This window comes from Callorhinchus milii, unplaced genomic scaffold, assembly GCF_018977255.1.
Source record: "Callorhinchus milii isolate IMCB2004 unplaced genomic scaffold, IMCB_Cmil_1.0 Scaffold2, whole genome shotgun sequence".
Classification (NCBI taxonomy): domain Eukaryota; kingdom Metazoa; phylum Chordata; class Chondrichthyes; order Chimaeriformes; family Callorhinchidae; genus Callorhinchus; species Callorhinchus milii.
The window spans coordinates 40,630,797-40,652,843 of NW_024704743.1; positions in this window are offsets into that span (position 1 = coordinate 40,630,797).

Genomic DNA, 22,047 nt, shown 5'->3' on the forward strand with positions numbered 1-22,047 from the left:
TCAGGATTTTTTCAATTGGTAGATGAACCAAGGACAAGAGATTGTGAATTTAAGATTATACCCCAGAATGTAAGAGGAGAATGTAAGGTTAGTTGTTTTCTCCCATTATCAAAGTAGTTTGCTGGGAGTAGATGTACCCTTTCTAAGGGCTCCGGGATGCTAACCTGTGTGAAGGGTGCTATACAAATGCAAGTTGTTGTTGTTTCTCCTTCTAATTCTAACACTTTTCCAATTATGATACCCTTCCTAATTCATTTTTAAGTCAATTGGGGACATTTTCAAGGGAATTAGGTTAATGAAAGGTATTAGAGGGTACAGGGAAAGAGTAGGGGATGGACTAGGTTAGATGGCTTCGTTCGTTAAACAAATAATAATTCTAATACAGTAAGTCCAATGGTCTCTTCCTATTCTAAGTAAAGTCAGTTTGTCATGGTTTAATTTTCTCATATCACAATCAAACAAGGTTAGGATCTGTTTGCCCCCTACTTGTGACAAAATTGCTGATTAATACAAAGTGGAGAAACATTATTGTATAATCCCATGCATTTGAAGTAGATATTCCATCAAACAGCTATTGCTGTTTAAAGAGTCATTGGACTGTGGGTGCCAATAGGATTACATTTTTGATGGTAAAGAGAAAATATTCTGCCTAATATTAATCCATTCATGAAATTATTACTATTAGGAAAAGACATTTGAAAACATTCTGTGTGCTTTTCTTTCAAACATACAAAATGTTAGAGACACAACACTAGAAAATGATCTCAAGTGTATCTTGTCTTGTAAATCGCAAGTCATTTTTGGAATGGACACCATAATCTGTGGTTTTAGCATATTGGAAGGTGATGCTCATATATATTTAACCGATTGTGCAATGCTCCCAATGATATCAGGTGAAATGTCAGGTGGAAACATTTATTACACAGGAATTTAGCACAGGAATATAACAACACCGATATCACAGGTCATGCTTCAAAACATTATATCAGAAATTGGCACAGTATGAACAAATAAAGAATATTACATAAATCTTTAGAATAACATAAAATGTTCAAAAGCAGTTGCTGATGAGAAACAAAGCAACATGTTGTTTTAAAGCTAAAACAAGTGTCTATTCCTCAGGTGGTTTTCTCTGAAGATGCTGCATCATGATCGGGTACTTCTATGGATACGACTCACTTTATCTCACCTTAATGGCCGTCCTTGCTGGGTGCGCCTGATTGGTGAGCATTGTCAATTGACCTTCACTTTATAGGCTGTTGTATGTATCAATGTGCAAAAAATATTTTTGAAAAATAAACTGAATTTGTTTGTTCATTTTATACAAACCACTCTAATAGCAAATATTTCAACACCAGTATTTAAAAAAATCCACATTCTAATTTGATAGCTATGAATATTAACTGAAATGCATTGTTTTCATTTTAAAACTAACATTGTGAAAATATTTATATTTCATCAGTTTTAACGGACATTTACAAAGCGGCTGTTTTCTAAAGAGTATAATGTGTGTTTTATTGAGTTGATAAAATGCTTAAACAGGGAAAATGTAGTGTAACAAGACTGGTGGAAAAAGTACAAGTGCATATGCAGGCAGCCTGTATGTGCCAAGCCAACCTGCAAGAAGTCATAGAATCATATAAAGTTATGTTCATGTTGGTCAGTTGCAATCTGTAGCAACCAAAATTGACTATGGATAGTGTTCTCACTGGTACGTCATGCTGTTATTATATTGAAAGAATTTGTTGGTGTTATGTTTTGGATTTGCTACTCTGACCCTTTCCTTGTCCATCTTGGCTCCCAAATTCTCTTTTTTTTAGAACCAGAAATGTCCTGTTATATCCATGGAAATGTTTATTTTCATTTATTTCCTTGTATTAACTACTTATAAATTTCATCAAACTGCAGGGTAGAATTTCTGGCCAAGCATTTGTAGAATTACAGACAGAATTTGGAGAGTAAAACACCACGATGCATGCTAATATCCTACAACAATAACTTGCATTTATATGGTGCCCTTTGGTGGAGAAGCATTTCTGAGTGCTCATTCCAGTGAAAGTTCATAGATCTATTTTTCCAGCTTTCATCATTTTAAGTTCCAAGTGTAAAAATCCTAATTGGCCCTCATTATTGGGTGAATACTGATACTTTACTTTATCAATTCCATTGATATACACTGCTTTAGGAAACCATTATTTTACAGCCATCAAGTGTTGGCATAGGTGTATTACAGCCTGCTGTAGAAAGGCCAAATGTGGAAATTTGGACAGTAGGTAAAATGCAGCCATTTCTGCTTCATACATTCGTAAATGTATTACATTTAGTCAAGATTAAGTTTGTGTGCAGATACCCACCTCTTATCAGATCTTACTCTGCACAGAAATCATTGTACTCAGTCACTTCCCAATTTTTTCCACCAGTGTACCCTTGATAAGGGTGGATAGTAGAAGTTGTCAGGGTTGACAGTTTGGACTGATGAGGACATTTATGGATGACAGAAAATACTTATTATTGCTCTCTACCAATAAATGACAGTCATTAGACCTTGACAATCTAGGGGATATTGCGTCTTCATCAAACTCTATTCCACAACAAGTCATAAGAATATTTGACTGTACTGAACCAGTGCAAAAAACATCTGTTCAGCTAGCATTTATTCTTTCACCATTTGTAAACTGAAATATTGACATTAAATAACTACATGTTTACATTTGTATATTCTTACGTTAGCCTTTAGCAAAACATTGAACAATTATTTTTAAAATCATGAAGCTTTTGTACTCTCTACAGACCAAAATGCAAGCATGCAGGGCTATGCAATGCAAAGTGCACCATAACTAATGTAAGTACAAAAATATTGATAAAATACAGTAATTTGAATATCTCAAAAATTTCATTTCTAACCTTAAATTCAAAATGCAATCTATTCTAAAGTCTTTTAGGTTACCAAAATGTGAACCATTCCTTTCTATTATCAAAGGAAGAATGACTGTCCTCATCTTCAGCAATATTCTACATGGAGAAAGAAAGAATAATAATAATAATCCTTGCATTTGATATAATGCCTTATCACGTCTTCAAGCCATCTCAAAGCGCTTCACAGAATACACTGTAAAGTGAATTGACTGTATATTTTGTGGGTGAAATAATAATTAACTTTATATGATGATCTGCAATAAACTTGATAAACTATTCATCCACAATACAATTAAAATCTCACTGCATGGATGGAACTATACAATCCTACTTATTATCTCTTTTAGCAACAGAAGGATTGCTAGGTGACAGCAGGATTTATATTTCCTGTTCACACTCAACAGTGATTGAGAAGAGCTCGTTGCATTTATATACATATATTATATACATATTTATATATTATATATTTATATTTGAATACAGTCAATTCAGAGCTTTGCTAACCAGCATCATCTTTAAAAAATATTTAAGAAGTGGCCACATGAATGTTTCTTCAATAATAATTACAAATTGTTCCCTGTAAGTAAAAGTTTTTGTTTGTGTCTAATGAACCATAATACCCGAACCATTTCAGCTTTCTCAACATTCAAGAGACTGAATCAATTTGCACCACTTCCATTCATTCTGACGCCCTAAATTTCTATCTCAGATTGGTTCTAAAAGTGATTGCTTTCAGATTATGTGGATGCTGATTTTTGTTTCCCCACACCTCAAAAAATGTCAATATAAATTGGGTGCAATTCTATAACTGACAAACTTTAATAGCCACGGAAAAAACTTTTCCAATTAAAATATAATTAGTGTAGCTTCTTGTTAAAAAAACAGATTTGCAGACATCAATGAGAACCAGGATGGAAATGGATAGATTATTGATTGCTGTTCTCAATAAGGACATGTGTGGAAAATTGCTCATGCAATGAATTGCAATGCTGGTAACATTAAAACATAGTGAAATAATTTCCTCACAAGACTATTATTTGCTGATGTCCAATATTCATCATTTTCTCTACAACTCATGATCATGCAGAATATTAGCAAATTCTTGAATTCACTCTTAATTTGGAAGCCAGTTTTCTGCAGGTCCTTTGAGACTGAACTCACATTTTTTTAAAAATTCTGCACAATTTTAAATATTAAGACTATGATGGTAATAAATGTAACATGGGCACAACTTCTTTCCCTCCCCAAAAACTGCCACACAGTAATAAAATGGTGAGATAGATTCAATGGACTGAATAGCCTTTTTCCCTTTTTATTGTTTTATATTACAACTTGTGTGTCTGAACCTGGACATTGAATGGCTCAGTTGTAAACTACCTCAGACTAGAGAAAAGCTGAAACATTTTCATAATATATTAAAGCCTTCAAAATTGAAGAAATGTCATGACAGATAGGTTGGATACCAACTCTGACATTCACTTTCTAGTAAGCCCAGCATCAGAGGAAAGGGTTGCTGGACTGCTCACATGTAGTCAATGTGATACACTATGACTGTGAGCTGTAATTTGTGGAAATATGGCTATAATATTGTAGCACCTCCCCCCCCATGCCATTGAGCCAGGCAAATACAGACCCAAAGAGATTCTTTGCTATAACGCAGGTTTAACCTCAGGGGGAAACTCGTAACAGCAACAATAACAACAACAACAAATTACATTTGTGTAGCTCTTTCACATCGGGAGGACGTCCCCATGTGCTGAGGGCAGTCGCAGCTCATCAGGTGAATTTCCAGTCTCACAGCAAGCATTGCGAGACGAGAGAGCAGGAGCTAAGAGAATTGGATGAAACTGGCATTGAGCAAGTCCAGCATGAGAGAAACCAAGACATTGTGCATGCACGAAGGGCCTGTTGCTATGGCAGCAAGATAGCTTGTTTACGCAAACTCATTGATTCCCTAAACAGTGTGGCTCAACTCTTGTACAGGTCACCTCCTTAAGAAGGCACAGGCTCTACCCCTTGAGCCTTCCCGCTACAATTTGATAAATTAAAGGAATCTGTCTCAACTTAACATTCTTCTAAGGTCATTCACCATAAAATTGGTCACTCACTTTGTGCCTGATTGTGGGACATTGCTATGCACACATTGGCTGCTATGTTTGCCCACAAACATAAAATCGCTGCAGTTTACAGCACCATCCTGTGAAGTACTCTGAGACATAAGGCGTTTTGCCAAATGGAAGTAATATTTATTGATTGATTTATTCATCAATTTATTTAGAATTTCCCTCCCTACGCCGCATGGCCTCCTTGGCAATCCTTGAAGAGTTTGCGTGACATTGCTGTTGCAAATTGGCTGCCACATTTGCTTACAAAATACACAGTGATTACACTTTACAGTATATACTGCGAAGAGCTTTGAGACTTCTCAAAAGCACGATCATATAAAGTGCAATGATTATTGTATTACTATTGTTATGACAAGTTCAGAATTTGTATATATTTTCACCATTATTTGGCTAGCTCAGTGTGACCTAGCTCACACGCCTCTGCAACAAGTTCATACAGCTGAACAATTACACAAGATTATTCAAAATTCTGTGAACCTTGATCAGCCTTAGATTTGAGTACATCGGTGAGAGATAGCCCTATTAATTCTAAGCTTGATAACATTCAGTCATTGCTTTAGGCTTTTGTATTCGCTTTAAGCCTGAGGATTGAATGATTTATTTTGGACAGGAAAATTGCTTCCCTAGTCGTTCTCATTCTCGTCCTTTCCCAAAAACTAAAGCAAGTCTCCAGCAGTATTCCCCTCTGAGAGTTTGTACTATTCTCTGATTACTAAACTGCGCTCTTCTATCTTTCTTGTGCGTTTCATTAATATTCATTAACACAAGGGTGACTCGAACAAAGGTAGTTAACTGGTATCCCCATGGTTACAGTGAGCTGCAAGTTATTACAATTAACCACCCATGTTATGATTAAGAAGTTAGAGTGTTGGGAGAGCCAAAGGTCACTTAGTCCATTTGGGTCAATCTTTCCTGTAGATCATGTACAATTTTCACTCTCCTGAATTTAACAAGGATCTTCAGAGAGGTGCAACTTCCAAACTAACACCACCCAAAACAGAAAAAAATTAAAATCCCTTTTCTTAGTAATGGAAGTTGCACAAGTAACATGATATGACCGTATCATAAACCATCATATTGATCTAATATGTTATTCTAGACAACTAGACATCATTCCTATTGTCTCAGCATAATTGGTACAATGGTGTTGGCATTATTTTTATTATTGTCCAAACATACTCCTTTAACCTTCAATCGTTTTCATATTCATCCATTCATCCATTTGTTTAAGGAATTAAATATCATAGCATTAACTTCCCCTCATGGAAATCTTTAACATCTACTTACAAAATTGTAACATTTAGTTTGACTTCGGGCTTGCCAAGGCTGTTTTCATATGTTCGATGCCTGTAATCATGGTTTACATAGCCTCCTGACATCCACATTATCATTGCATTTCAATAACAACAACAACTTGCATCTTTCAAATCAGGAGGACGTCTGAAAGTGCCTAAAATGAAGGGGCAGAAGGAGATAAGCCCAGTCAAAGAGTGTAATTTGGGGTACTGCTGAAATTCAATTAGTTAGAACCACATAGCTTGCCATTGATTGCACTGACAGGTTTGCCGCTGCTTGTCCAGCTAGAGCCATCCTACTTGTTAGGGCTTTGGCGTTCAGGGTTCACAGGAGCTGAATGGGAAGAGTCACTGCTCCCAGTGACTGGTCTGCCTTTCCAAGTCCTGCTGGTGAGCTAGATTGCCTAGTTTATCATCAGCAGTGCCCTGGAAACCTATGGACCTGTCTAACTCAAAAAAAGAACTACTGAGACCACTAAAGAGCATTTGATTCAATTCCAAAATTCAACTTACCTGAGCCAATTTACCTCCAAGGAGATCCTTGTTACCTCCCCCACCTTTCCCCAAGGTGGATAGTCACAACATTCAATGAGTAGCATGTGATAGGCCCTCACATCCTTAAATTAAGAAAAACGTGGATACTGGAAATCTTAAATAAAGCAAGAACATACTAGACAATAATAATAATAATCCTTCCATTTGATATAGCGCTTTTCAAGTCTTCTAGACGTCTCAAAGCGCTTTACAGAATATACTGTAAAGTGAATTGACCATATATTTGTGGGCGAAATAGGTCAATGAACATGTGAATGAGAAAAATAATGTTAATTTTTCAGATATCATTTTCCATCAGAGCTGAGAGCAGAGACTGGGAGAGGAATTAAAAAGAACAAAGGTGGTAACGTTCACAAGAAGCAGCTGATGGACCACTGAAATAGTGAAATACTGATGGCAGGAGGTTCAGGAAAGACAAAAGCTGATGAGATAGCTGTAAAGGTATGAAAATCCAGTACATTTCAGAGAATAAAAAAGAAAATAAATGTTCAGTATGGAATGGGAAAAAGGAGAAGACAGCTAAAGTTTCAAGATGTTACTGTCATTGTAGACTGAAGAATGCCTGAGAAAAGGATAAAATCCTACCCTTGAAGTTGATGTTGAACTTGATTAGACCAGTGCAAGTGCATGTGATCAAGGACAGAGGTCAGAGTGGGAGGTGAGCTGAAGTCCTGAGCTACAAGGACATCAGAATCATGTTGACAGACAGGAGGATGTTTGACAAATGGTTCCTTCTTAGTCAAAGATTCAGAATCCTAAACTCAACATTTGTTCTATTTCTCTTCACATGTTATGCTAATTGCTCAGCTACAACCACCTTGAATGCTATGACTTTGGCTCACAACATTGAGGTCACATCTATACTTCCACATTTCCTTGGAATTTTACAGACCAGTCTGTCTCAACCTTTGGCTCATTTCCCCAACATTCAGGCCCAACATTTCCCTAACATTTATATTCATTCCTATTTACTTTATGTTAAGCAGATATTTGCCAGCTGGTTATAACAATAGACAGCTGCTCTTCCAAGAACCACTATTATAATCAGGAAGCCTATAGGAGCAGGATGGGCAATACTCTAGCACGCAAAGATGTGTTTCCTTTCCCATGAAAGACAAGCACCACCGTGTCAAGTTTAATCATACAGCAAATTGATGTAAATTGGTCCAATTAACATCAAGAATGTTGTCAATGCTCACAGTCAGCAGACGATGTTGTTTCTATTTTTGTTTAACAAAGTAACTGGTGGTTGCTTATTTCCATATTGTGAAGTTCTATTCTTAATATTTTCATTTGAAGGAAGCAGGATAGAAAAAAATAAAGAAGATTATGATTGAAAAATTCTGCTATTCGCACTGCTTTGGCCATGTATTACTTTACTGAATTGTATTCAATTGTATTCATTGAAAGCTTATTTTTCAACAACTGAATGAACATCCTGCACTTGACATGCAGTGTGTTTCACCTCATGCAAGCTGATACATGTTTCTAGGAGAGTTCTCAAAAACTCTCTGCCGGATGTGTGTTAACAAACGTACTGACACTTGAAATAAATGAGAGCGCTCTCTCAGGTGAGAATTGGCACAATGCCCTCTCTCTGTATTGGCGGCAGCACGGATGGATGTTAGACAGACTGCAGAGAGAAATTGTTAAATGGAAAGCAGTCTACATTTGTGAGAGAACACCCAAGAGAATGCAACAAAAAAAATGTCACTGACATGAGCAATTAAGGTATGCTTGCAGTAAAGTAATGTATATTACAGAGAAGTTATATGTGCATTAATTTACCTGGAAGTGGAAATTACCTAACTCACTCAAACATGTTGAATGCTAATCCATTCACATTTTCTATCCAATGAACTCAATTTAGCTCCACTGAAGTGAAAACCACATTTAAGCAAAATGTTGCATTACAGTTGTTAAAAGTGACAATATGATCTACAATATTACAGCATAAATATTAATCTTCAGATCACCGATTCTACATCTTCATGGGATATAATCTCCTTGGCAAATGCTTATATGCTTTACTCTACACACAAGTACACTTAGCATATTTTGTATACTTCAAAGCTATTGCTTAAAAAATATTTTGCTCTTTAACCAAGTTTACAATCTAAGTAAAGTTCCCTCTTTTTACTCTTCACAGCCACCTTCGAAAACTAGATGAACGTTTCTACAAAACAGAGGGGGGGCGTTTACGAAGTGGTAGAACAGAGTTTGAAATTATTTTGTCTTTTACATATCGAGTCATTTGGGCACAAAACCTCTCCATTCCCGGAGAATGGTTTCTCTCTCTGCCATTTCAAAGCTAAATTGAAGTAATGAACCATAGTAATGAACACCTTGCTCTGCATCGCTCACTGTTTTGTACGCCTCCTAGTATTCCTTTAGTTAGTATTTTTTTAAAGCCCAGATTACTGTGGAGTCCTGTAGCTCAGTGATTAGAGCACTCGCTTTACAAGCGAGAGACCTGAGTTCAATTCCAGGCAGAGGGCGAAACCTTGGGCAAGTTTCCTTACTCCACACAGAGCCTAATAATAATCCCTCCAAAACCAAAAACAATAATAAAATTGGCATTTTCAATCTACGACTGTTTGTGGGACATTGCTGTGCGCAATTGGCTGCCGCGTTCGCCCACAAATATACAGTCAATTCACTTTACAGTGTGTTCTGTGAAGCGCTTTGGGACGTCCTCCCGACGTGAAAAGTGCTATATCAAATGCAAGTATTATTATTATTATTATAGAACCATAGACATTTAAAGAACAGAAGAAGGCAGTTTGGCCCATCGTGTCTGTGCTGGTTTAAAGAACAATCCTTTGAGTCCCATTTACCTACCCTTTCCCTATACCCATGTAGTTCACTCTCTTTAGGTATTTATCTTGTTTCCTATTGAAAGTTAATATGGCCTCTGCCTCAACTACTGCTCCCAGCAGGGCATTCCATATCCTAACCATTCTGTGTGTGAAACAAAATGTTCTCTTAATTTCCCTAGCTTATTTGAATTGCTACCTTATTTGAATTGATGCCCTCTGGTTACTGACTCACCAACCCACCAACCAGTGGAAATAATTTCTCTTTTTNACTCTATCAAAACTCAACATAATTTCAATGGCCTCTATTAGGCTACCCCTCAACTTGTTGCAGTGGAAATAAATCAATTTCCTCCAGTCTCTGCTATTAGGCCAAAGCACTCATCCTCAGTATCATCCTGATAAATCTCATTTGACCCTCTCTTAGGCATTAAAAAGGGATGTCCAAAACTATATACAATAGTTTCACTGCTCATGTGGAATGATTTTGTTTTTTCAATCCTAGTGGCATGAAATGCTTTTCAACATTAGTCTTTTAGTTTCCAAATTATTTCAGGACATTATTTGACAAAGAAGCATGGAAAACACACCTCGTCTAACTCCTACTGAAGATTTATTTTAGAACAAAATTGAAAGCCATTCTAGTAGCAAAGAATCAAGTAACAGAATTGCTTGCAAACTTAAAATTGAACATAACACTGAGCTCATCAGCTGAGAGAGAAACTATTCTCAGAATTAGGAAGGGTGTTCAGCCCCAAACCAGCTATTAAATGCAATTCAAAACAATTGTAAATGTTGTCTGTGTGATAATTATCACATTACTTTTTGCAAATACCACCCTCTACTTTCACTGATAGATGTAATCTGAAAATATATTACTGTTTATATGTTGTCACATATATTATCCAATATATCTGAGTCCAATATCTAGATACCATGAAGTGGGAAAATATTTTTTTATATACATAAAAATTTATACATATACATTTTTTTCAATACCGCAGTGATTCTCTAATCATTGGTATCATACTGTTTGTGGCTTTACAATGCACTGTATTATAATTCAATGCCTGTCAAATAAGAAAAGGTTGTCTTTCATTCAAATTGGCAAGTAGCAATGTCACTGTAACTATTCATGAGAATTCAATGCATCAAGATATTATTGGCATATAAGATAGGAAACATACAGTCATCCATGGATGTGAGTATATTTTGGGACTGAACACTAGGGATTGATGAAATCAAAAAGTGCAAGAATCAATTTGCAGTAGTTTATAAATCCAACTGAACTCTGAAAGTGCATTGCAGCTTGTGACACTGCCTTGGTCATGATTGATTTACCATAGAATGTATCTTTAAATGCTGAGTCCAATTTAATTTTGTAATGGTTGACATTCAGATATTAGTCTGAGCAGCTTAGTTATTGACTCTGTATCTTATGACACTGCAGTACACAACAGTCATGTGTCAATTGTTAAACAGCAGAAATAAAACAGATGCTAATAAAGCTGAGAGGATATGTTTTCACAGAAGAAAAAGTATTTCTACTTGCCCTGTCTATTAAGCCCTGTCTTAAATTTTCTATTGCATCCATCAAATCAGTATGAAATCCAACAGCTCCGGGCTGAACATTTAGTCTTAGGAGTGGTTGTGTGTGCACTCAATGGGCTCATATATCTTTATGAGGAGATCTCCATTGCTTGATTTTCTCACAAGTGTTTCACAATAATACTTAAATGGGAAAGAAACAAAATTGTTCAGTACCAGACTCAATTGTATTACTTTTCTCACTACTTGCAAATTTCTACCTGGGAATCCAAGGAGCATATTGAGGCAGACAATGCTCTTTTACATGAACAACCTTTGCATAGCACAAGATCGCAAGAGAGAGTAGGATGAAGAAAGCCCTACAGCTCACTTGATCCCATTCTTCCAGAATATCCATTCTGCAATTGAGATGTAGGAGATAGAATGCTTTTACAATACTATGATAAAATAGCTTGTAATCAGAAAGAAACACTTTGTGCTACAATAGGAAGATGGTTGTGTGGGGATTCCGGAAAGATGAGATCATATTGGAAAAAGAATATGCTTTATCTAAACCTCTCTATGATCCTATATTTGATCCCTAGACTGTCTCAGTCAGTTGATTTTACATGTCATTGGCATTTGGGTTTGAAATTGGGAATTTCAGTCTGGATTCCTGCTCATGATTACTATCCAGTGAGTGTTTTGTGAGGTGAGGATCAAGTTTGCAAATAATGTTCCTCATGGTCATGAAATCTAAGGATTATCACTGAGCTTGCACATAAAGAATGGTGTGTTGATCAATCATGCTTGTAGAATGTGACACAAATGCCTGTGGAGTCATAATATACTGCATTAATAAGTATCGCCAGGAAAGGAAGGGGAAATATTTGGAAGCATCGAAACATAATCAAATCTTTAGAAGACAGTCAAGCAACATGAGGTTTGGAATATACTGGAAAACAAAGGGTAATATTTGTGTAAGTGTTCCTTAAGCTATAATAATCCTGGTATAAATAATCTGCCTCACATACCAGTGTCCCGGTATATTCAGATGATATCAAAGATCATTTTATTCTTACTTGGTCCATCCTCTGGCAATGTAGATCAGCTCTATGTGATCCTTAAGATATTTTACTCCTCTCCATAACTGTGTTTGCAAAATACACAGCAAACTTCAATACAAACGTACAATTATAAAACACCTTTCATATCAGGAGAATATCCCAAGGTGCTTATAGTCCTACTAGGCACCAAAGCTGGGGGTAGGAGCTGAGGAGTGTGGGAGAGGAAAGATGACTGACAGTGTGGTCAAAGAAATAGGTGGACCTTGAATGAGATGAGGGAGGGAACAATTTAGGGCGATGCAGTTTCAGAAAGTTTGTGTGTGTGCCGAAAGTCTGATCACTGATGGTGGAGTAGTTTGAGGAGATAATAAATAATTAAAATAATAGTAGTAATAATAGTAGTAACAAACTAGGATAATAAATACAAATTTGAAGGTGAATATTGAAGAGCACCATCATATCTGTCCAGCCTCTTTTATTACTTGAACATCTCAAATGTGGTTCTTCAATGCAATTGTTGAGTCAGGTGCAGCAGCATTTTCCTAGTACAGGAATTGTAATATGTGTAAATCCAATCCCATGAATACAATCAGCAACAGGGCATCATTTTCAAACCCTTAGTTTGGCCACCAATTTTTTGTTCACACAGAGAGACAATGTTCTTCAAGCATATTAATTGCACTGATTAATGTGTTCTGATGAAGAGTCATGGACCCAAAACACTGCCTCACTTTCCTTTCTCCATACATGCTGCCTGACCTGCTGAATGATCCCAGCAATTTCTGTTGTTGGTTCAGATTTCCAGCATCTGCAGTATTTTGCATTTTGTTAATTGCAACCTAGTTCCTTTACTCCTTTCCAATTTATTTTCTTACATTAATAAGTTGCCATCATTTGAAAAATATTTTTGCCTAAAAGAAATAAACAGCTATTTATAAGATTTTAGCCTGTTTTACTACATAGGTTCTGCAATTTAACTCTGACTAATCTTGATTACCTTCATATTTTGTGAAAACTTAATTTAAAGTAAACAAGTTGTTTGACAGCTAACATACCACTTAATAATTGCATGTCTGTTTACTAGTTACACTAATAGTATTGGATCACTTTCCAAACTGCAGCAATGTAGCTGGACACTATAAAACTCAGTTCCCTAAAATCTGCACCATTTAACCTATATTGAAAGAATTATTAGCACTAATGGTGACTGGAGCATGGACCCTGATTTTTGTGCAGTTACCTTAAATACAGCGCAATTTCTGGCAGTATTTAAGCTGTCTTTTTTTCTTTGTAACAGTTATTTTATTTGCATACATAGCAGGCATACATATAGGATAATAGAAAACTGCATAATGGATAGGTTTTTAGTTTTTTGATTCTACTATTGGACGTGTGATCACAGGAAGGATCGTATGAGGTCAATAGGAAGGATAGCAAAGATGAGTCCTGTAGCTCAGTGATCAGAGCACTTACCTTGCGAGTGAGAGACCTAGGTTCTATTCCCGGCATGGCGAAACCTTGGGCAAGTATCCTTACTCCACACGCCTGAAAATAATCCCTCAAGAAAAAAAACAAGAATAAAAAAATTGGTCACTTCAATCCAAGGCTGTTTGTGGGACATTGCTGTGCACAATTGGCTGCCGGGTTTCGCCCACAAAATATACAGTATATTCTGTGAAGCGCTTTGAGATGTCTAAAAGATGTGAAAAGCACTATATCAAATACAAGGAAGGATGATGATGTTACTGGGCTTGAATTTTGACACTCATGACACAAAGAGTAACGTAAAATTGCATTCAATTCTGGAGGTCTATAGTTCAGGGTATAAAAATTAGAACAAAGTTTTATAAATGCTGGTTTAGATGCATAGTGAACTCAGGCTAAACAGTCAGCAAATCTTTCTGCTGGGTGTACTCTGTTGGCCTAGCATTTAATTCCAGTGCACTAGGATTTAATTCCAGTGCTTGGTTCAGTGAGTTATCATGCAATTATACTTGGAAGCCTCTAATGTTTTTTTTCTAGACTATCGAAACTCAATAATATAATTTATTAGAACATTCTAAGGCTAATAGAAATACTTATTGACGTTTCATCAAAATAGCTATTAACCTTTCTACCAACTGAATTAAAGAACATTCCATTATGCCATCTATTTTCAATGGATAGCATTTAACAACATATATCAGGGCACTATAAACATATATTGTGTTATACTATTGCTGAATTATTATTACCATACAGGGAAGAAAATTGAGGCATGTGATATTATCCTCCCTTACCCCATCATATACTTCTATATATATAATTGCTGTTACATAATATATAACTATGAAGAAAAGAAAGAAAAAGCACAAAAGAAGGTTACTTGTTACTTATGTCTACACCAGACAGATAAGGATGGTTTTCATCATACTGACTGGAATGGATAAAGTGCAGACATAGTTGTATCACAAGATGGCATGGATCTGACACATTCTTTAATTCTTATTCATGAGACAACTTTCTGAATGCTTTCTCCCTATAAATGTAATTAAAGTGTAAACCATGTTTCTTTATATTCTTTCATTTTTATCCTGATGCTTCAGAGAAAACAATACAGCAGGAGTTTTTTTTGGCAGTATTGTTTTCTGACATTATTTTATCTTTTATTCGTACAGCAACAACAGTTTACATTTACATAGTGTCTTTCATGTCAGGAGGATGACTCAACTCGCTTCAGGTATTCTGGGATGGAGTTTCAGAGAGTGGAGGCAGAATGATTGAAAGCTCACCCACTGGTTGTCGGGTAGAGCGGGTGAGGAATGTGAAGTCAATAGGTGTTTGCTGAGTGGGCGGTGTAGCTGGGATAATAAGGTAAACAGAAGTCACAGAAGTAGGAGAGGCCATGGGGACATTTGAAAGTGCAGACAAGATTTTGAATTCAATCCCCTGGAGGATGAAGAGCAAGTAGAGCCTAGTGAGAATGAGGGTGATGACAATTGCTACATTTGTTAACAATACATTATAATCTGAAAATAAATAGTCCATATGAATCAGATGTTTAACTGATAACATCTTATGAAGAGCCTAGCAGACTTAAACATATGTCAACATTTTTTAAAATCTAATTTCTGTTAAATGTTGGTCCTCTTTTAGAATATTGTCCTTTGTCTGTACATTGAGCTCACAATCTATTGCTAACATTCAGTACAGTTTTGGTGGAAGCTTCAGACGAGATGTTAAACTGACTGCCAGTCCAAGTGGACATTAAAGATCGAATTACACAATTCAAAAAGAGAAGAGCATTTTCTCCAGTGTTCTGTTCATCAATCCCCTAGAGACATTGATGATTCACTTTATGGTTGTTTGTGGGATACAGTTGTGTGCATTCATTAATAAATAGTCAGTTGACTTTACAGTAATTTTCTGTCAAGCACTTCAATACATTTAAATTAGACGCTACCGCTATACTCAGCGTGATTACATTATCAGAATGTTATTTTTAACAATGAATGAGAATCTTATTGGGTTAGAGTAAACGGGCCATAACTTTAGTATAACAATTGTGAAGCAGTTGTACAAAATAGACCTGACAGATTTCCTCTTGTTTTGTACCTAGAAAGCTAAAGCTGTACTTGCCAGAAAATCCAGCGATGCTTGCCCAGTGATATTGAGTGGTTCACTCCCTACTGGGGATTGAGGTCTGACATACCATCTTTGTGTTCTCCTGTACAGTGGCCACTGATGTACCGCAAGCATTACTGAGCAATTTATTTTCTCACCTTACATCTAGAATATTTTGGAGTTTTGATTAATTATCCCTCTGTATTAAGGTACATGCTAAAATTAATTCTTCCCAACACTTAAAAAACCCAGGTTGCCTCAGAAAAGCATACTGACTACAATTACCTCGCCCATTTAATGATAATAAAATACCATTGAAATGCAACAGCTATAGTGGCTCAGACCATCCACTCCCATTTCTCAATGGGTATTTACAGGATCACAATCTTATAAGAGAAGCTTCAGATAAATAGGTCCTTTAGTCAATTTTATTAGATAACACTTATCAGGATATATATCACAGCACCTGGACCACACATTATATTATGCTATTGCTATATTATTATTTTACACAGCAATAGTATTATCAATAATATTATCCTTCCACTATACTAGCCTACCATTTTCTCTTGATGGCATCAAAATCAGAATCTTGATCAGTCAATGGATGTTGAGGTATGTTCATGCTCACATCACATGCGCAGATTTCACCAGGTAGGATATCAAAATCAGGTTGGCAATATAATGATTAGCCGCTAAACCATTCCATACTTATCAATATTCAGATCCTAACGTCAGTGAGCACTGGACTGCTTCACAATGTCCGCCCCACCATTGGCAGTCAGGTTTTCAGAGTATCTTAACCCCTTCTCTGGAACTCTGTCCCGTAGTCCTTTTGATTTTCCCCTCATCTCTTTCAAGTTCCACCGCAAGACCTTCTCCTTTGACTGTGCTTTTGTCCATCTTTCCCCTCCTCACTTTCCACTCCCAGCTCAGGTGCAAACTTTAGTGCTCTGGGACACTACCCTGAACGAGGGGTTCTATATAAATGTAAGTTTTTGTTGTTGACTGTCCATCATCTTTGGATGCCCTCCCAACATGAAAGGGCCTAAGAAAATGTAAATTTGTATGATATATGTAAAAATAATGCAACTATTGAAAGAAGGTTGGATTTTTATTGTGTTGTTACCATTACAAGCCCGAGATAGTAGTAGTAAGTCTGGTAACCCTTCCAGCTATTCCATATGTCAAGGCCTTTCACGTTGGCGTGGGATGGTATCATCTTCCCCAAATTCTCGGTGCAGGAACAGATGAAAAGTTAGAATTGGGTCTATACCTGCAAATGGTGTGGACATAGTCAGATTAATGAATTGGTGTAAGCTACAACTGAACATCATTTGAGTAAAAGTAAGTTGTACACAATTATAATTGCTCTCCAAACAGATATGTTTGACCAGGCCTTTCAACATCAGCTTGTAAACCTGCTTATATAGCAAATGTATGAGCCATAAATAATTGCTGGTGCTAAAGATGCTCACAGCTACCAAAATCACTGAGTGTGGAAACAGTTTAGTAACAGTGAGCTGTTACCAAGCAGTTAATAAACTTTTTATTGCACTCCTATTTTATTCATTGAAAAAAAAGGGCTTCAGAATTTTGCATGTACATTAATGCAGCTTTATTGATTACACTCCTCAAATAATGCAATTCATGTAATACATTGGATACATTAGAATATAATTACAAACAGGCCATTTGGTCCAACTGGTCCATGATGGTGTTTATGCTTCACATGAGCTCCTCCTGCCCTTCTTCAACTAAGCCTTTAAGTAGAACCTTCTATTCCTTTCTCCCTCATGTACCTATCTGGCTTTCCCTTAAATACATCTATGCTATTTGCCTCAACAACTCCTTGTGGTAGCATGTTCCACATTCCCACTACTCTCTGTGTGAAGAAATTTCTTCTGACTTCCCTATTTGATCTATTTCTGACTATTTTATATTGATGGCCCCTGGTTTTGGTCTCCCCCACAAGTAGAAACATCTTCCCTATGTCTACCTTATCAAAATCTTTCATCATTTTAAAGACCTCTATCAAGTCATTCCTCCCCCTCCTCTTTTCATGATCACATAATGCTTATGTAACGTTACTAAAATATATCAGTTGCATACCTATGCTGGTGCACTCTTATCAGGGTCCATAAGGTTATGGGGGCCCAACGTATTGGCACAAAATATTGTGGAGTGGAAACATACTTCCACCCCCCATCCCAACATACTTAGCCATTTTGGAAATACTTACCTGTCTCCTGGGTTCAAAGTGACTGGTATGCACCAATAGAGCATACCAGCATTTTGTTTTTAATTCGGAGACTCCCCCATTCCTTAAGTGATGACTTCCTGAATTTTGTATTAAAGGCTAGCAAAATTTTAGACTTGGGAATCCATTCCTGGACCAGGGTTTCCTGGGGCCTTGTTACAGCACCTAAGTATGGCACAGAATTTGATGCATAAATGAGGAAGAAGGGAATAGAGGGGTATAGGTGAGGGAATGCACGCAGAATATAATCTCTGGCATATGCAAGTTGGGCTGCATGAACTGTTCCGGCCACAATTAACTTAAGCGCTTTGAGACGCTACCTTGTGTGAAGGGTGCTATATAAGTGCCAGTTGTTGTTTCAATGCCTTATCACTCTATGTAATTCTATGTAATTTCAACCCTATGTTCTTATTTTACACCATATTTTAAAGCAATTACAACAACAACAACAACAACAAGATTCCATTTATAGAGCGCCTTTCACGTCAGGAGGACGTCCCAAGGCGCTGCACAGTTGGGTCATGACCCGAGCAGGGGGGAAATGGTCAGGGTGAGGGGAGGGAAGGGAGGGAGCGAGGAGGGGGGAAATGGTCAGGGTGAGGGGAGGGAAGGGACGGAGAGAGGAGGGGGGAAATGGTCAGGGTGAGGGGAGGGAAGGGAGGGAGCGAGGAGGAGGAAGAGAGTCGAGAGGGGAGCTGAAGGCACGGTCAAAGAGAAAGGTTTTGAGACCGGCCTTGAAGGAGGAAAGGGAGGAAGCGGCGAAGGCACTGGGGGATGGAGTTCCAGAGCCTCGGGGCTGAGAGGCTGAAGGCCCGGCCACCGATGGTAGGGCGGTTGGGGCGGGGGATGTGGAGCAGACCGGAGCCAGAGGAACGGAGGGTACGGGCAGGTAGGTAGGGGATAGTAGGTTGGAGAGGTAGGAGGGAGCAAGGCCGTGAATGGCCTTGTAGGTGAGGATGAGGATCTTGAAATCAATCCTCTGGGGATGGGGAGCCAGTGGAGGCGAGCGAGGGTGGGAGTGATGTGGTCCCGAAGCCTGGTGCGGGACAGTACACGAGCTGCAGAGTTCTGAATGACCTGCAGCTTGTGGAGGGAGGTGCCGGGAAGGCCGGCGAGGAGAGAGTTCCCATAGTCCAGCCTTGAGGTGACAAAGGCGTGAACCAGGGTTTCAGCAGCGTGAGGGGTGAGGTAGTGCCGTAATCTGGCGATATTCCGGAATATCGGGCGCCTTGGGACGTCCTCCTGACGTGAAAGGCGCTCTATAAATGGAATCTTGTTGTTGTTGTTGTTGTTGTAATTGCTTTAAAATATGGTGTAAAATAAGAACATAGGGTTGAAATTACATAGAATTACATAGAGTGATAAGGCATTGAAACAACAACTGGCACTTATATAGCACCCTTCACACAAGGTAGCGTCTCAAAGCGCTTAAGTTAATTGTGGCCGGAACAGTTCATGCAGCCCAACTCCGGAATTACAACCATCTTCTATATATGCAAGTTCTGTGATTCTTCTTTACCTGTTTTCTCCAATGAAATAAAATAACTTGTAATTATATAGAGCCTAATCATGTTCTCATAGCACTTCACAGGTAATCCCTGTCAAGTGGAGTGACTTTTTTTTTAGCCAAATGTGCAAACATATATGGGAATAAGGAGATAAAGCAGGAAGGAAATTGAGTAAAGTGTCAAGTTACTTACCAGAAGCAACTCTGAATTTGTCCTGAAACAAAATTGTCTAATAATAATGCTTGCATTTGATATAGCACCTTATCATGTCATTCAAACGTCTCAAAGTGCTTCACAGAAAATACTGTAAAGTGTGACTATATTTTGTGGGTGAAATGCGGCAGCCAATTGCACACAGTGACCTTCCTCATGTTTTTACAAGGTAGATTCTGCTTTCCTGATCATCAATACATTAGTTATGCCAAGGCATTTGCCCTGAGCTTGTTGTTCTGTTTAATTATTGAATGTAGCAGACATTCATTTTGGGAAGATTGATTGTTTCAAAATGCTTATTGGCAAACAGCTGCAATTCAAGCAGAGGAGACATCAGCAGAAACATGCACTGCTCCCTGGTGCCTTGTATCTATTAATAGAGCAAGTCATTCCTGACTATTTTTCTCTGGATTATGTGCCACAGAAGAATGTGAATTCTAACAAAATATGCGTATCTTTAAATGCAGGGGAAAGGAAACAACTGTAAACTTTGTTTTAAAGGATTAGTCTTAGAACTTTTTCAGGCTTTTCAAGCATAATAATGAGATACTAAAATCATTTTTCTGTACTTTCATGCCACGCAATTTTTTGTAGTCTTTGACCAGGATCAATCTTGCAAAAAAGCAGCGGAAATATTCATGTTTTTTAACACAAAATTTGGTAGAATTAATGAATAGATATATATTCCTTGTGGAGTCCTGCAGCTCGGTGGTTAGAGCACTCGCTTTGCAAGCGAGACACCTGGGTTCAATTCCAGGCAGGGCAAAACCTTGGGCAAGTTTCCTTACTCCACACGCCTAATAATAATCCCTCCAAAACAAAAAACAATAATAAATTGGTCATTTTCTATCCACAACTGTTTGTGTGACACTGCTGTGCGCAATTGGTGCCGTGTTTCGCCCACAAATATATGGTCAATTCACTTTACAGTCTATTCTGTGAAGCGCTTTGAGACCTTGAGAAGACGTGAAAAGTGCTATATCAAATGCAAGGATTATTATTATTTAAAAATAATTTTAGATGAACATTCGCCATTTCAATTGGTGGCTCGAATTTTATTAAAACATGTAATTGAATTAAAATGTGAAAAATGATTTTTAATCTTTGTGGTGGGTTGTGGAGACCAGCTCGGATTCCTGGGAATGAGTCAGCCAAACCCAACGCATGAAATTGAACCTTCTCAAATCAGTTGAGGAAGTTGAAGCGCAAGATTATGAATATTCATACATTGCCCATTTATTCCTGTAGTTACAGAATTCTACAATCCCAGCAGCTCCTTGCTTATCGATCACAAGGGAAGCATAATTAACTGATCTGGCTAAGGTTGCTGAAGAATCTAATTGTGAGCTTATCAATTACAAGCAGAGAAAGTGCTATCTACATTGACAAAGAAAGCAATCTGTGAGAAAACAGCTGTACATTATGCCTGTGTAGGAAGTTGCACTTATCTGGCTAATGCAAGCCTAGAAAGGGACTCTCCAGAGAGGGGAGACTAAAACAAGCTGTGAAGAAGTAGCAGAAGTTAAATTATTCCAGGGACATGGACAGAGGCCATGGTGCAAAGTGGTTTGTAAATAAAGATATTACCAGGAGGAATTGTGAAAGATGTTGGGGTGTGGAAGTTAGGGAAACTCTGACAGAATAATATAAAGGATGCTTGTTCGATCAAAAACTTTTCAATGTTTTCTACTGACATTTTATGACTAAAAAAATATAAAATCTATAAAAGTTCCTCGATCAACGATCAACAAAAGATTCTATTGAATTCATATTGTTACTCCATGCTTCAAAGATATAAGTCAAAAGGTTAATTAAAACTATTTAGACTCCTGTTGCAGATTTCTAACAAAATACACTCCCATTAGCTAACAAGACATGGTGGTTTAAGGGACAGCCTTCTATACGACTCTGATCAGTCTTACTACTGAAGGGCAACAACAATATAAACTTGTATTTGTTTTGTACCTTTCCCACAGGGTAGCATCTGAACAATGACATAGTTTGACACCGAGCCAGGGAGGAAGAGGTGGTGACTGTAGCATTGTCAATTAATTAAATAATTGATTAATTAAATCAATTCATTTAAAGATGGAAACCACACAGTTGAATGCCTTTTTGCCATGTATACTCTCAATTTGTAGTCCTTTTGAAGAATGTGTTT